Raw genomic sequence first — 15,287 nt, 5'->3', positions numbered from 1 at the left:
CTGGATATGCACCTCAAGTACCGTAATCTGCAGGGCTACGGAGCAAATGCTAGAAGGTGGGATTAGAATAGGTGGATCATTGTCAGCCAGCATAGAAATGATGGGCCAAGTGGCCTCTTTCTGTGCCTTACACTTTCTATGATTCTACAGCCCCAGCTTCTCCAGTCTATCCATGTAACTGACGTTCATCATCCCTGGAACTTTTCTCGTGAATCTTTTCTGCACCCTCTCTAATGCCTTCACATTCTTGCTAAGGTGTGGTGCCCACAACAGGACACAATACTCCAGTTGAGGCTCAACCAGTGTTTTATACAGGTTTATCATAACTTCCTTGTTGTACTCTGTACCCCTATTTATAAAGTCCAGGAAATCAAATGCTATATTAACCGCATTCTCAACCTGCCTGCCACTTTCAATGATTTGTGCACATATATCCCTGGTCCCTCTGCTCCTGCACTTTTAGAATGGCACCCTGTAGTAGAAATAGCAGAGTAGAGTGAAATAGCAGGATATATCGGATGAATACGTGGCTGAACAGATGGTGTGAGGGGGAGGATTTTAGATTCCTAGGGCATTGGGACCGGTTCTGGGGGAGGTGGGACCAGTACAAACTGGACGGGTTACACCTGGGCAGGACCGGGACTGATGTCCTAGGGGGAGTATTTGCTAGAGCGGTTGGAAAGGGTTTAAACTAAAATGGCAGGGGGTTGGGAACCTTTGCAAGGAGTTAGAGGAGGGGGGAATCAAAGACAAGAACAAAAGGCAGTATGGGGAATAAAAGTGATAGGCAGAGAAATCAAGGGCCAGAATCAAACAAGACCACAGTGAAAAATAGTGGGAAGAGGACAAGTAATGTTAAAAAGACAAGCCTTAAGGCTTTGTGCCTTAACGCGTGGAGCAATCGCAATAAAGTGGATGAATTAATCGCACAAACAGATGTAAACGGGTATGATATAGTTGGAATTACGGAGACATGGCTGCAAGGTGACTAGGGATTGGAAATGAACATCTAGGGATATTCAGTATTTAGGAAGGACAGACAAAAAGCAAAAGGCGGTGGAGTCGCATTGCAGGTTAAAGAGAGAATTAACACAGTAGTGAGGAAAGATATTAGCTCTGACGATGTGGAATCTGTATGGGTACAGCTGAGAAACACTAAGGGGCAAAAAACGTTAGTGGGGGTTGTATATAGACCCCCAAACTGTAGTGGTGATGTTGGGAATGGCATTAAACAGGAAATTAGAGATGCATGTGATAAAGGAACATCTGTAATTACGGGTGACTTTAATCTGCATATAGATTGGGCAAATTAAATTAGCCACAATACTGTAGAGGAGGAATTCTTGGAGTGTATACGGGATGGTTTGCTGGACCAATACATTGAGAACTAGAGAACAGGCCATCCTAGACTGGGTATTGTGTAATGAGAAAGGAATCATTAACAATCTAGTTGTGCGAGACCCCTTGGGGATGAGCGACCATAATAGGATAGAATTCTTCATCAAGATGGAGAGTGACGTAGTTGATTCTGAGACAAGGGTCCTGAATCTTAGTAAAGGAAACTATGATGGTATGAGGCGCAAGTTGGCCATGACGGATTGGGAAACGTTACTTAAAGGGATGACGGTGGACAGGCAGTGGCAAACATTTAAAGAGCACATGGATGAACTGCAACAATTGTTTATCCCTGTCTGGCGCAAATGTAAAACGGGAAAGGTAGCCAAGCTATGGCTTACAAGGAAAATTAGAGATAGCATTAGCTCCAAGGAAGAGGCATATAAATTTGTCAGGAAAAACAACAGACCTGAGGATTGGGAGCAGTTTACAATTCAGCAAATGAGGGCCAAGGGATTGATTAAGAAGGGGAAAATAGAGTACAAGAGCAAGCTTGCGGGGAACATAAAAGCTGTAAAAGTTTCTATAGGTATGTGAAGAGAAAAAGATTGGCAAAGACAAATTTAGGTCCCTTACAGTCAGAAACAGTGGAATTTATTATGGGGAATAAAGAAATGGCTGACCAACTAAATGCATACTTTGGTTCTGTCTTCACAAAGGAGCACAAAAATATCATACCAGAAATGCTGGGGAACACAGGGTTTAGTGAGAGGAGAGAGTAACTGAAAGAAATCAGTATTAGTAGAGAAATGGTGTTGGGGAAATTGATGGGATTGAAGGGCGCTAAATCCCCAGGACCTGATAATCTACATCCCAGAGTACTTGAGGAAGTGGTCCTAGAAATAGTGGATGCATTGGTGGTCATCTTCCAGGATTCTATAGACTCTGGAAGAGTTCCTGCAGATTGGAGGGTAGCTAATGTAACCCCTCTATTTAAAAAGGGAGGTAGACAGAAAGCAGGGAATTAAAGACCAGTCAGCCTGACGTTGGTAGTGGGGAAAATTTTAGAGTCCATTATCAAAGATTTTATAGCAGAGTGCTTAGAGAACAGTGTTAGAATCGAGCAAAGTCAGCATAGATTTATGAAAGGGAAATCATGCTTGAAAGATCTACTAGAATTCTTTGAGGATGTAACTAGTAGAGTTGATGAGGGGGAGCCAGTGGATGTGATTTATTTGGACTAGCAAAAACAGGAAGGCAGATTATTATCTGAACGGCTATAAACTGAGAGAGGGGAATATGCAGCAAGACCTGGGTGTTCTCGTACACCAGTCGCTGAGGGTAAGCATGCAGGTGCAACAGGCAGTAAAAAAGGCAAATATTATGTTGGCCTTCATAGCAAGAGGATTCGAGTACAGAAGTAGGGATGTCTTTCTGAAATTATACAGGGCCTTGGTGAGGCCACACCTGGAATATTGTGTGCAGTTTTGGTCTACTTATTTGAGGAAGGATGTTCTTGCTACAGGGGGAGTGCTGCGAAGGTTTACCAGACTGATTCCCGGGATGGCGGGACTGACGTATGAGTAGAGATTGAGTCGGTTAAGATTATATTCGCTGGAGTTCAGAAGAGTGAGGGGGGATCTCATGGAAACCTATAAAATTCTAACAGGATGCAAGAAGGATGTTCCTGATGGTGGGGGAGTCCAGAACCAGGGGTCATAGTCTAAGGATATGGGGCAAACCTTTCAGGACTGAGATGAGGAGAAATTTCTTCACCCAGAGAGTGCTGAACCTGTGGAATTTGCTACCACAGAAAGCAGTTGAGGCCAAAGCATTGCATGCTTTCAAAAAGGAGTTAGATATAGCTCTTGGGTCTAAAGGGATCAAAAGGTATGGGGCAAAAGCAGGAACAGGGTACTGAGTTGGATGATCAGCCATGATCATAATGAATGGCGCAGCAGGCTCGAAGGGCCAAATGGCCTACTCCTGCTCCTATTTTCTATGTTTAATTTATATTGCCTCTCCTCGTTCTTCCTACCAAAATGAATCACTTCACACTTCTCTGCATTAAATTTCATCTGCCACTTGTCTGCCCATTCCACCAACCTATGTCCTCTTGAAGTTTCTCACTATCCTCATCACAGTTCACACTATTTCCAAGGTTTGCGTCATCTGCCCTGTACACCCAAGTCTAGGTCATTAATAGATATCAAGAAAAGCAGGGGTCCCAACACCAATCCTTGGTAAACCCCACTATATACCTTCCTCCAATCCAAAATATAACTGTTCACCATTATTCTCTGTTTCATGTCACTCATAAGACATATGGGATACTTGCCTTTATTAGCCGAGGCATAGAATATAACAGCAGGGAAGTTATGATGGAGCTGTATAAAATGCTAGTTAGGCCACAGCTGGAGTATTGTATACAGTTCTGGTCGCCACACTATAGGAAGGATGCGATTGCACTGGACAGGGCGCAGAAGAGATTCACCAGGATGTTGCCTGGGCTGGAGCATTTCAGCTATGAAGATAGCTGGATAGGCTAGGATTGTTTCCTTAGAGCAGAGAAGACTGAGGAGGGGGGACCTGATTTAGGTATACAAAATTATGAGGGGCATAGATAGGGTAGACAGGAAGAAACTTTTTCCCTTAGCGGAGGTTTCAACAACCGGAGGGGGGGGGGGGCATAGATTTAAGATAAGCGGCAGGAGGTTTAGTAGGGATCGGAGGAAAAAAAATTTCATCCAGAGGGTGTTTGGAATCTGGAACACACTGCCTGAAGGGGTGGTAGAAGCAGAAACCCTTACAACATTTAAGAAGTATTTAGATGAGCACTTGAAATGCCATAGCATACAAGGCTACGGGCCAAATGCTGGGAAATGGGATTAGAATGGATAGGTGCTTGATGGCCGTCACAGACAGGATGGGCTGAAGGGCCTGTTTCTGTATTGTATGACTCTATGACTCAACCTATTTTGTATCTATGCTGCTCCTTGTTCCATGGGCTCTAAATTTGCTTGCTTTATCAAATGCCTTTTGGAAGTTCATGTACATGTAAAGCACATTACCCTCATTAACCCTCTCCCTTACCTCATCAAAAACTCAAGCAAGTTAGTTAAACACAATTTTCCGCTAACAAATCCATGCTGGCTTTTCCTAATTAACCCACATTCTCCAGTGACTGTTAATGTTGTTCTTGAATATCGTTTCGAAAAGCTTGCCCATCACCGAGGTTAAACTGTCTGGCCTGTGTTTGCTAGGTTAATGCTTGCATCCTTTTTTGAATAAGGGTGTAACATTTGCAATTCTTCAGTCCTCTGGCACCACACCTATATTGCAGGAGAATTGGAAGATCATAGCCAGTGCCTGCACAATTTCTTCCCGTACTTCCTTCAGTGTCCTTGGATGCACTTCATCTGATCCTGGTGACTTAGTAACTTTAAATCAAGCCAGCCTATGTAGTACCTCCTGTTTATCAATATTAAATCATCCAGTGTCTCGACTACCTCCTCTTTTGCTAGAACTTGGGCAGCATCTTTTCCCTTGGTAAAGACAGATGCAAAGCACTCATTTATTACCTTAGTCATGCCACCTGCCACATGTAAATCTCCATTTAGGTCCCTAATTGGCCCCACTCCTTCTTTTACCACTATTATTTATATGCCTGTCGAAGACTTTTGGATTCCCTTTTCTGTTAGCTGCCAGTGTCTCCACATACTCTCTTTGCTTCTTATTGTGTTTTCACTTCCCCCTCTGAACTTTCTATATTCAGCCTAGTTCTCAACTGTACTACCCACCTGACATCTGTCATATGCACCCCTTTTTCTGCTTCATCTTACTATCTCTTTCATCAGCCAGGGAGCTCTGGATTTGTTTGCCCTATCTTTCCCCTTCGTGGGCATGCAGTATGACTGTATCCAAACAATCGCCTCTTTAAAGGCAGCCCATTGCTCAGTTAGTTTTGCCTGTCAATCTTTGATTCCAATCTCCCTGGACCAGCTTCACCAGAATGTAACCAGGGATCCAAGGTTTAGATTATAAGAACGTAAGAATTATGAGCAGGCGTACGCTATATAAAGGGATTTGCAGCTAAGGTGTGTGAATGAAATCAGAATACAAAGCAGGCATGATCTCATTGAATTTCAGAACAGGTTTGAGGGGTTGAATGACCTATTCCCATTCCTGTGGAGATGCTTGTGGAACCTCCTCCGCTACCGCTGTTCCGTATGCACATAGCCCTCCTGTGTTGTAGCTTTGCCAAGTTGGCACCTCATTTTCAGTTACACCCAGTGCTGCTCCTGGCAGGCTCTTCTACACTCCTCATTGAACTGAGCCAGGGTTGATCTTCCAGTTGTTGATGATAGAGAGGATAGATGGTGATAGGCTGGATGAGGAGGTTAGATTGTGGTGATACACAATTCTGCTACTGCTCACCCACAGTGCCTCAAAGTTGCCAAATGTTGAGCTGCAAGATCTGTTCTTAATCTACCCAGTACCCTACCATACCTTAATGTACTCTCACTCCATTTTTATAAACTATTTGTACTATCTTCCAGTTCCGATGAAGGGCTTCTCTCTGAAACATTAATTTGGTTTGCTGAGTGCAGTACTTTCTGTTTCACTTTCATTTCGAGTTTCAGTCTTTTAATATATTGCTACTCAATGTGCATGTGTCCAAGGTGATTAGAAACCCTGAACATGTTTGATGCAAGGTTTTAATCGGTTCATCCATACTTTGTGACCTTGCAATCTCGTGCCAGTTGCGCCAGGGATTACAAGAGATACTATTGGGATCCCGGAAACAGCCGAAGTGCAGCCGATCTGCTGGCCCGCACACGTGGGGCGCCGAGCTGTGCCAGCCAATAGGAATGCTCGGCCGCCCTCCCGCGTTCGCGCCGCGCGCTCCCACCGTTGACGGAAATCGCTAATGCACGCGACAGAAAAAAAAGCGCCAAGGTCATGAACTATGACCTTTGAAGGAAAGAAAGTGGTTTTAAAAACTATGAAATAAAGCGTTTTGCTGCAGGTAAGCGGCGTTCTGATCCGACCCGTACTCCCGACAACCCAGCCTGCTCCGCACGGCATTTTAACGCTGTAGTGTTTTACCGGGCTGGCTCTGGCTCTGGCCCGGGGCTTATGCTGCCGCCGGTTTATTGTCAACCCGGCCCTTTTACCTTTGCCACCAGGGCCTGGCTTTGCACAAATTGCCTGACGAAAGGAGCTGTGTGCGAGGGAGAAGCGGCCCTGAGCCCAGTGCCCTCCGGCCGAAATGCTAAAACCAGCCGCGCGTCTACTAGCCCCACCCGGGCGCAACTTTGCTCCGCTGTAGGCCCCAAGCTGGCTTTAATATGACAGCAACGGAAATCAGGGGGCCCCAAGTGATTGACAACCGCTGCAGCCAATCATATTGTCCGGCAACTGTTTACCAGGTGAGCAGCCAAAGGGCTGTAAGAGGGGGCGGGGTCTGATCCGGTTCGCTGTGAGGCCCGGTGCCCTCCCGCGGAGTTGCTCCTAATTACAGTGGCAACACAGAGACTGTGTTCGCTCACACCTTTTTACATTGACAGCATTTGGAGAATGGTGAGTCGTTTTAAACATGAATAAAATAAAACATTCAGATTGTGTTAATGTACATCTGCTGTCTTCAGTTGTTGAGCAGCAGGAAGAAATGGCAGAGAGGAAAAGGCCAAAATAGGGTGAAATTGGTAGCAAAACCAAGTTCGATGACAGGAATTAGGATTAATGGATAGAAGTTGTGTGCACAATGCAAGATTTTCTGTATATATAGCTATACTTGCAGGTCACCCATGCAATTGCACACTGTATAATTGCAATGCTGGTTCTTGGCAGTAGTTGTCAAAGTGTGACTGGGCAGAAGAGTATGACATGGGAAAGGAACAGGGTGTGTGAATAACTGAGAGATTATATACCTGTAACTGGTTGGGTGCCACAGTGGTGCAGTGGGGGTGGCACAGTGGTGCAGTGGTTAGCACCGCAGCCTCACAGCTCCAGTGACACGGCTTCAGTTTTGGGTACTGCCTGTGCGGAGTTTGCAAGTTCTCCCTGTGACTGCTTGGGTTTCTGCCAGGTGCTCCGGTTTCCTCCCACAGCCAAAGACTTGCAGGTTGAAAGGTAAATTGGCCATTGTAAATTGCCCCTAGTGTAGGTAGGAGAGTGGTGGGGATGTGGTAGATAATATGGGATTGTTCACCTTCGGCCTCCTTGTCTCGAGAGACGATGGGTAAGCGCCTGGAGGTGGTCAGTGGTTTGTGGAGCAGCGTCTGGAGTGGCTATAAAGGCCAATTCTAGAGTGACAGACTCTTACACAGGTGCTGCAGATAAAATTGGTTGTCAGGCCTGTTAAGCAGTTTGCTCTCCCCTTGCACTTCTGTCTTTTTTCCTGCCAACTGCTAAGTCTCTTCGACTCGCCACACTTTTGCCCCGCCTTTATGGCTGCCCGCCAGCTCTGGCGATCACTGGCAACTGACTCCCACGACTTGTGATCTTTGTCACAGAACTTCATGTCGCGTTTGCAGACGTCTTTAAAGCAGAGACATGGATGGCCGGTGGGTCTGATACCAGTGGTGAACTCGCTGTACAATGTGTCCTTGGGATCCTGCCATCTTCCATGCAGCTCACATGGCCAAGCCATCTCGAGAGCCGCTGGCTCAGTAGGGTGTATAAGCTGGGGATGTTGGCCGCCTCGAGGACTTCTGTGTTGGAGATACGGTCCTGCCACCTGATGCCAAGGATTCTCCGGAGGCAGCGAAGATGGAATGAATTGAGACGTCGCTCTTGGCTGACATACGTTGTCCAGGCCTCGCTGCCATAGAGATATGGGATTAATGTAGGATTAATATAAGTGGGTGGTTGTTGGTCGGCACAGTCTCGGTGGGCCAAAGGGCCTGTTTCAGTGCTGTATCTCTCTATGACTCTAGTTGATCTCCAGTAGAGTTGCGCATGGCATGTCAGAGAATATAATATCTCCATCCTGTCTCTGTTATCCTCATTGATTGTCTCCCTCACGCTTTATCTGTTTTTAACTCTTGTTTCTGCAATTGCACCATCCAACCAACAGTGTTACCCCCCCAGTGAATGTATGATTGTTGTCTTACAGGTTCAAATAGGCAGTTTCCATTATAAATATGGACATAGAAATTTATGGTGGCAAACGTTCACTAGAAATGCATACAGATTAAAGATTTAAATATAATACTGGTCGATTTGCCATGGATTTTTATGTAGTTAGTGGGAGATTATAGTCACTTTCTTATGTAACTGTCTTTCGTCTCTTCTGGTCTCTCTTTAACTCTTTTTGCTTCTCTTTACTCTCTTCTTTCTTTCCTCTGTCTGGAAGGTGGTGGGGAAATGAGCTACCGAAGGTTGTAGGCTGCATTTGGGGTGGAGGCTTTTCTCCTTTGAGCTACCTACTTCTTTATTCTTTCACGGGATGTGGGCCAGCATTTATTGCACTTCCCCAATTTCCAAGAAGGTGGTGGTGAGCCACCTTCTTGAACTGCTGCAGTCCATGTACTGTCGGTACACCCACAGTGCTGTTAGGAAGGGAGTTCAAGGATTTTGACCAAGCAGCAGCGAAGGAACAACGATATAGTCCAGGTCAGGATGGTGTGTGGCTTGGAGGGGAACTTGCAGGTGGTGGTGTTTCCATGCATCTGCTGCCCTTGTCCTTCTAGTTGGTAGAGCTCACAAGTTTGGAAGGTGCTGTGGAAGGAGCCTTGGTGAGATGCTGCAGTGCATCTTGTAGATGGTACACACTGTTGCCACTGTGCGTCAGTGGTGGAGGGAGTGAATGTTGAAGGGGGTGGATGGGGTGTCAGTCAAGTGGGCCGCTTTGTCCTGGATGGTGTTAAACTTCGAGTGTTGTTGGAGCAGCACTCATCCAGGCAAGTGGAGAATATTCCATCGCACTCCTGACTTGTGCCTTGTAGATTGTCGACAGGCATTGGGGAGTCAGAAAGTGTGTTACTGACTGCAGAATTCCCAACCTCTGACCTGCTGTAGTACCCACGATATTTCTATGGCTGGTCCAGTTAAGCTTCTGGTCAGTTGTAGCACCCAGGATGTTGATAGTGGGGGATTCAGCGATGGTAATGCCACTGAATGTCAAGGGGAGATGGTTGGATTCTCTCTTGGAGATGGTCATTGCCTGGCACTTGTGTAGCGCTAATGTAACTTGCCACTTATCAGCCCAAGCCTGGAGTTTGTCCAGATCTTGCTGCATATGGACACAGTCTGCTTCAGTATCTGAGGAGTCATGAATGGTGCTGAACATTGTGCAATCATCAGCAAACATCCCCACGTCTGACCTTGTGATGGAAGAGAGGTCATTGTTGAAGCAGCTGAAGATGGTTTGGGCTAGGACACTACCCTGAGGAACTCCTATACTGATGTCCTGGGACTGAGATGATTGACTTCCAACAACCACAGCCATCTTCCTTCGTGCTAGGCATGACTCCAACCAGTGGAGAGTTTACCTCTGATTCCCATTAACTCCAGTTTTGCTATCGCTCCTTGATGCCATACTCGGTCAAGGGCAGTCACTCTCACCTCACCTCTGGAGTTCAGCTCTTTTGTCCATGCTTGACACATAACTCCTATATTCTGCCTTCCCTTGCTCTGCAGTCACACACCTCACCCTTACCTTTCCATGTGCTCTAGTGTCCACTCACAGCCTCCAACAGTGAGTGATGGGAGGCCGGAGAACCCTCTCGCCTGTAGTCAGTTTCTTCCTTCCTTCCCCTATGCGCCTTTCATAGAACGGTTACAACACAGAAGGAGGCCATTTGACTCATTATGTCCAAGCTGGCTCTCTGCAAGAGAGAGATCACAGAATCACAGAATAATACAGTGCAGAAGAGGCCCATCAAGTCTGCACCGATGCATTAAAGACACCTGACCTGTCTACCTAATCCCATTTGCCAGCACTTGGCCCATAGCCTTGAATGTTATGACATACCAAGTGCTCATCCAGGTACCTTTTAAAGGATGTGAGGCAACCTGCCTCTACCACCCTCTCAGGCAGGGCATCCCAGACCATCACCACCCTCTGGGTAAAAAAGTTCTTCCTCAAATCCCCCTGAAACCTCCCACCCCTCACCTTAAACTTGTGACCCCTCGTAACTGACCCTTCAACTAAGGGGAACAGCTGCTCCCTATCCACCCTGTCCATACCCCTCGTAATCTTGTATACCTCGATCAGGTCATCCCTCAGTTTTCCCTGCTCCAGTGAAAACAACCAAAGCCGATCCAACCTCTCTTCATAGCTTAAATGTTCCATCCCAGGCACCATCCTGGTGAATCGCCTCTGCACCCCCCCCCAATGCAATCACATCCTTCCTATAATGTGGCGACCAGAATTGCACACAGTACTCCAGCTGTGGCCTTACCAAAGTTCTGTACAATTCCAACATGACCTCCCTGCTTTTGTAATCTATGCCTTGATTGATAAAGGCAAGTGTCCCATATGCCTTTTTCACCACCCTATTAACCTGTCCTTCTGCCTTCAGCGATCTATGGACAAACACGCCAAGGTCCCTTTGTTCCTCTGAACTTCCCAGTGTCAGGCCATTCATTGAATACTTCCATGTCACATTACTCCTTCCAAAGTGTATCACCTCACACTTTTCAGCGTTAAATTCCATCTGCCACTTTTCTGCCCATTTGACCATCCCGTCTATATCTTCCTGTAACCTAAGACACTCAACCTCACTGCTAACCACTCGGCCAATCTTTGTATCATCCGCAAACTTACTGATCCTACCCCCCACATAGTCATCTATGTCGTTTATATAAATGACAAACAACAGGGGACCCAGCACAGATCCCTGTTATACGCCACAGGACACTGGCTTCCAAAAATTAGAACAGCCGTCTGTCATCACTCTTTGTCTCCTACAGCTAAGCCAATTTTGAATCCACCTTATCAAGTTACCTTGTATCCCATGTGCATTTGCTTTCTTGATAAGTCTCCCATGTGGGACCTTGTCAAAGGCTTTTCTGAAATCCATGTAAACTACATCAACTGCACTAACCTCATCTACACATCTGGTCACATGCTCAAAAAATTCAATCAAATTTGTTCAGCATGACCTCCCTCTGACAAAGCCATGCTGACTATTCCTAACCAAATTTTGCCTCTCCAAGTGGAGATAGATTTTCTCCTTCAGAATTTTCTCCAATAGTTTCCCTACCACTGACGTGAGACTGCTGGTCTGTAGTTCCCTGGCTTATCTCTACAACCTTTCTTAAATAGTGGGACCACATTAACTGTTCTCCAGTCCTCTGGCACCTCCCCCGTGGCCTGAAATACTTTGCTTGCATAATTTAACTTGGAAATTAGAATGAGGGGAAAAAAAGGAAGTGGGGAGCGAGTGAAGGGTGTGTCTTTGCAGGGGAGTGGGTTCCTGGAAATGCAGGAAATGAGTGAGCCCTGCCGAATTTAATGACAGGACTCTAATATCATTTTTAAAATCCATTTCCTGCTCAGCAGTCAGCCAGATTAACAGGCTTACCAGCTGCTGGGTGGGAAAACCAATAGTCTTTGGTAACTGGGAAAAATTGGGGTTGGTCAGTGGAAGTTGAATTGGCAGTGGGGAGGAGGGGGGGAGCGCAGGGAACATTGCTCGTTGGTGGAGAGATGGAGGAAGGGTGTTGGATCAACTATCAGGAGGAGGGGGGAATGAGAAACATCGCTTATTGGTGTGGGGATGGTCAGGCGGGAAATCAGGATGGGGAGTCCCCATTGCTGGTTGTGGTTGGGGGCTTGGGTAGTGGGGGGAGCTGGTTGAATGTGGCTCGAAGTGCCGTGTCAAGCTCCTGCTCCTGTGGCTCACCAGCAGTGCAATAAAAAGCATTTAAACTGCTGCTACCATCTCCCTTTAGCTGGCGGGTTTCCTGAGAATCCCAGTGGGCCAGCAATAAATTGAAATTACTGCCAGAATATCATGAACAGGACCTCATTATATATAAATAACGGCGGGCTCACTATTCCTGAGTGGATTATTCTGACACCTGTCACGGTGAAAATGGAAGCAGGCATCTTCACGGCAGATTGAGGTGGGGTTTCACATATTTACCTATTTAATCCCTCCTCCTGCCATGGTTGGGGAGTTAAAATCCCCCTCGTGTCTGCTTTTCTCTCTTTTGTATCTTTCTGTCATTCAACCTGTCATTTTCTCTCTCAACCACACCATCTCTCTCACTCTAATCCAATTCTCATTCTTACCCCAGTCTGTCATTCAGCCCTACCTCTTTGATCCTGGCCTGTATGTCTCACTGTCCATTGTTTGCTGTCTAATCAATAATTGACATTTTCTAGCTGTCAATGAAACACAGGTGAGATAAAATTTAAAATTCAGCTGCAATTTTTTTTTTTGAAAGTTGAAGTAACATTAGAAGGATATAAAAACAAGAAATGCTGGATTCGCTCAGCAGGTCTGGCAGCATCTGTGGAAAGAGAAGCAGAGCCAACGTTTCGGGTCAGTGACCCTTCTTCGGAACTTCCGAAGAAGGGTCACTGACCCGAAACGTTAACTCTGCTTCTCTTTCCACAGATGCTGCCAGACCTGCTGAGCGAATCCAGCATTTCTTGTTTTTGTTTCAGATTTCCAGCATCCGCAGTATTTTGCTTTTATATTGGAAGGATATACTTGCCTTGGGGGTGATACAGCAAAGGTTCACTAGATTGGTCCCTGGGTTGAGAGGGTTGACCTCTGATAAGAAGCTGAGTAAATTGGGTCTCTATTCTCTGGAGTTTAGAGGAATGAGAGGTGATCTCATTGAAACATACAAGATTCTGAAGGGTCTGGATAGGGTAGATACAGAGGTTGTTTCCCCTGGCTGGGGAATCTAGAACACAGAGGCACAGTCTCATGATAAGGGGCTGATCATTTAGGACTGAGAAGAGGAGAAATTTCTTCACTCAAAGCGTTGTGAACCTTTGGAGTTGTCTACCATAGAGGTTCTATCCATTGAGCATTGAGTATATTTAAGACTGAGGTCGATAGATTTTTGACCTCTCAGGGAATCATGGCATATAGGGAGTTGAAGTAGAAGATCAGCCATAATCGTATTGAATGGTGGAGCAGGCCCGAGGGGCCAAATAATCTACTCTTGCTACTATTTCTTATATTCTTATTCAGATGAAACTCTTCCTCCTCTCTCTGTTTCACACAACACACACTTTCTCTCCCATTCTATGCTTCATACTCTTGTTAAAGTTTATTCAACACAAAACCAAAGCTACAAGTTTGGAATCAGAACACTGACTTTTTCTGTCTCGCTCATAGATCAGTTTCTATTTTAAAAGAACATATTCAATGTAAATTTTCCTACGTAAAGCTTTTGAAATTTCTACTTTTTGAACAATTTGTGAAAATCTCGTGGCAGATTTTACAATGGCAAGGCAGTATGTTCTCACTATAAAATTGTACCTAATGTATGTCACACAGGGTGATTCCCATAACATTGAATCACAGTAGCCTGCAGGCACTTGTAATGAGTTTCAATAAAACAAATGCTCCAGGCACTGAATATATAACAATTGCATAGAAAGCCAGATATTTACAATATGTATGTATTTATACAGTTTAGCCTCCAAAACTTGATGATCCATCCTGCAAAAATCAAGCAAGATTTGCTGGTGCCCGATTATTAATACAAAGTGGTGAAATAATATATAACACTGAGGGTCATGTTCAACTTCTTCATCCAGGCGGAAACTCGGAGGAGAATTTGCCTGGCCGCAATCCTGTCATAAGTCATGGAGAGATACAGCACCAAAACAGGCCCTTTGCCCACCGAGTCCGTGCCGACCATCAACCACCCATTTATACTAATCCTACACTAATCCCATTTTCCCTCTCACATCCCCACCTTCCCTCAATTCTCCGACCACCTACCTACTCTAGGGGCAATTTTCTTTTACAATGGCCAATTTACCTATCAACCCGCAAGTCTTTGGCATTGTGATTTTATTTAACTTGGTGCTGATGTTGACAACATCTACCAATGGTTTGTTCATTAGAATTTGGTACTGTGGATAAGTTCCGTGAAAGTTATCCTCGGTAGGTTACTGAAGCTTATCTACATAACAAACTTTAGTCCAGATGCTGCCAAAAGCATAGGGTGTTGACATTGATCCAAAAAAGTGATTTACAATTTGTGAATCAAAAAAAATCAGTAAAATGGGCATAAAAGACCCAGAAATGTACAATAGATAAAAGAGAGAGCATATTCTGAGTGTGGGAGAATTTATATATCATCCATATTTGAATCTCTCCATTCAGGTTTCTATTCCTGCCACAACACTGGAACAACACTAATCGAAGTTACAAATGACAGTGCAATTGTGTGTGACTGTGGTGCACTATCCCTCTTGTCCTTTGTGCATGCTTTGATACAGTTGACCACACACGCTTCTCCAAAATTTCACCACTGTCCTGATTGGTTGGACTAGCTTAGCTGCTTCCACTTTTACCTATCTCATCATAGCCAGATCATTTCCAGTAATGGATTTGCTTTCTGCACAGACATCATTATTTCTGGAATTCTGCTCCTCTTTATAGCTTCTTGCTGCCCCATGGTGATATTTCCCACTCACTCCCCCCCCGTCTCGGTAAAATCCTCAAGCCTTACAAACCCCCAACCCCCCAGAACACATCCCCTACTCCCTTTACACTACTGTTGGTGGTTGTGTCTCAGCCATCTGGCCCTAAGCTTTGGAATCTCTCCTCCCCCTGACCCTGCACTAAATCTCTCCACCTGTCCTTTTTCCTTTATTTCTTTGACTGAGTTTTAGGTCACCCCTCCTAATAACTCCTTTTTGGCTCCTGTATGTTTTCCTAAGATAAAAAGTGTTATATCGATGCAAGTTATTGTTAGGTGGGGATGAGAGCATCAGCATTAAGCAAAAAAAGAGGAAGGAGAGT

General features: G+C 45.3%; 1 protein-coding gene across 4 annotated transcripts in view; it reads left to right on the top strand.

Annotated features, from left to right (window-relative positions):
• The first annotated feature begins 6,258 nt into the window (after positions 1–6,258).
• nr2c2 (nuclear receptor subfamily 2, group C, member 2) overlaps positions 6,259–15,287 on the top strand; it is a 542,318-nt gene continuing 533,289 nt past the window's right edge. For 3 of the 4 annotated variants that reach the window (XM_068051312.1, XM_068051310.1, XM_068051313.1), the window contains exon 1: positions 6,822–6,918. The gene's annotated coding sequence lies outside the window, so the exon portion shown is untranslated. Of the gene's footprint in view, positions 6,365–6,821; positions 6,919–15,287 lie in introns of those variants that run through there. The other variant, XM_068051311.1, reaches the window with a different exon arrangement.

This window comes from Heterodontus francisci, chromosome 19 (assembly GCF_036365525.1).
Source record: "Heterodontus francisci isolate sHetFra1 chromosome 19, sHetFra1.hap1, whole genome shotgun sequence".
NCBI classification, from domain to species: Eukaryota; Metazoa; Chordata; class Chondrichthyes; order Heterodontiformes; family Heterodontidae; genus Heterodontus; species Heterodontus francisci.
The sequence above is the reverse complement of the archived record's forward strand: the minus strand, read 5'-3'. Positions and strand labels throughout refer to the sequence as shown.